This window comes from Phytophthora infestans, genomic scaffold (genome assembly GCF_000142945.1).
Source record: "Phytophthora infestans T30-4 supercont1.12 genomic scaffold, whole genome shotgun sequence".
Lineage (NCBI taxonomy): Eukaryota > Oomycota > Peronosporomycetes > Peronosporales > Peronosporaceae > Phytophthora > Phytophthora infestans.
In genome coordinates, this window is record NW_003303747.1 from 3,230,279 (window position 1) to 3,232,374 (window position 2,096).

Here is a 2,096-nt window from a genome sequence, read left to right on the forward strand (position 1 = left end):
CCTCCGCTTGACACCGGAATTAAAGAAGACTGGTCTGGTTCTCCATTAGCGAACATGTCGCCGTTCGGTCCGTTGACCAGGTTTGGACCGGATCGCAGTCAGCTTGTGATTGATGGTCCGCTTCAAACTACGTCAGCTGACCCTGCGTTGAATCGCTGACTCCGCCGAGATCGACTCGCCGAGTTCCCGACTCGGCTTTAGCAATAGCCATTCGTTCAGCAAACGACTGCCATCCTCCCTTTGGTTGAACGTATCCCCATAGAGCGTTGTCGATCAGTCGTTGGTAAATCATAGGCGCATTCTTCAATCCAAACGGCATGCGTAACCATTCAAAGTGTCCAAGTGCACAGACGAATGCTGAGATCGGCCGAGCTCAGCGTGTCATCAAGACTGCCCAGAATCCACTCGCAGCATCGAGCGAGCTAAACCACAAGTAACTCTCCAATTCGGTAAGCAGGTCATCGACTAGTGGCATAGCGTGTTCCATCGGCGTCGTAACCGCATTAACTAGTTTATAGTCAATGCATAGCCGAATATCCACACCATTTTTCTTGAGCACTATCACCACTGGCGAGGCCCAAGGGCTGCCCGAGAATGATATCAACCCAGCTCGAAGCAGCCCTTTCAACAACTCGTACAGTTTGCTCAAGTGGCGGAAAGGTATCCGCCGAGCTCTCTGCTTAATGGCTGCGTGTCCTTGAACGTCGATGTCGCACAACGCTCCGTACGCTGAAGGCGGCAGGGCATTACCACTTGAAATCATTATTCCTTCGTGCTTTTTTAGCTCTGCCACCAACCTAGCCGATTGTGCTGGCGTATGACTACTCGACTTGACGTTTGCAGCGCCATAGTCGAGTTCTGTAGGCTCAACTTCAGTGAGGTCGGGAAGGAAAGCCAGCTCGTGAGCGTAGTCCGTCAACTCCAGATATGTCCCACTATGCTCAAAGATGTCGGTCTTACCATCGTCAACATCATCCTCTTGCTCGTCTTCGGTCGCGGCGATAGCCAAGTAGTGTGGTCTTAGGGTTTCAGTAGGGTCTCTCGTCGAGTTGCACTCATCATCTTCAGCTTGTCCTAAACCGTAGTCAATTCCGCCGGGGTCGAACACCGTCGCCGCTGAGTTCGTTACTCCGACCTCAGCTATAGTATCTTCCAACAGTGATACCTCTGGTAAATCATAGTTGTCATCCGCGTCAGGGCCCGTATTCGCTGAGTTTACTGCGATGGTCGATCTGACTTCTGCGTGTTCATACTTGTCTCCGAGGTAGATGGTATCCTCGTCATGCTGTCTAACCACATCCGAACCGGTTTCAGCCTCCATAGTCTCCAACGCTGAGTTCGCCGTAGCTGGGTCGTCGTTTGGCTTTATTCCTTCAGGTAGTAATACCTCCCGACTATCATAGTCCTTGGTCGCGTCGGAGTTCTCATCCGCTGAGTTGGTTGTGACGGCAGAACTAGCTTCCGTGCGTGCAAACGCGTCTTCAGTATAGCTGGCATCCTGACGACATGCTGTGGCCCCGTCCGAATCACTCTCGGTGTTTAGACCTGCTGACGCCGAGTCCACCGTCCCCGACTGGATAATGCAGGCTTCGGCGTACTCATCGCTGAGTTCACCACGGCTGCAGAACTTGGTCTAATGACTCCAAACTTGGCTCGGTTGTCAATAACGAGTTGGGCGTCACGTAAGGCGTGTTCCGAGCGTTCTTCAGGGTTTCCTTCCGTAATAGCTGAGTCTTCAGTCGCCGACACGTTTTCCTTGGTCCTTACTGCACTTGTTCCTTCAACCGCTGAGTTCGTGTTGACGTCAGAAATGGCGCAATCATCTTCAAACTTGGACAGCTGATAGGAGACATCTTGGTCATCGTGTAGCACCGGCGTACTATCCGCTCGGACGTCTTCCAGCTTGAACGCTGAGTTTATAGCCGGGTCACCCCTTGTCACCCCTGAAGTCGATATAGCGACGGCGTTACCGCGACGCCTCTCGTCTTCGTCGGCTTCTGTATCAGCTTCGATCCTTCTCCAGCGTTCGGCGCATGTTAATTCGGGTCCATTTTCCCCTGGAAGGGGGTCGTTTTTTCACCGCCGTCGGAGTTGGG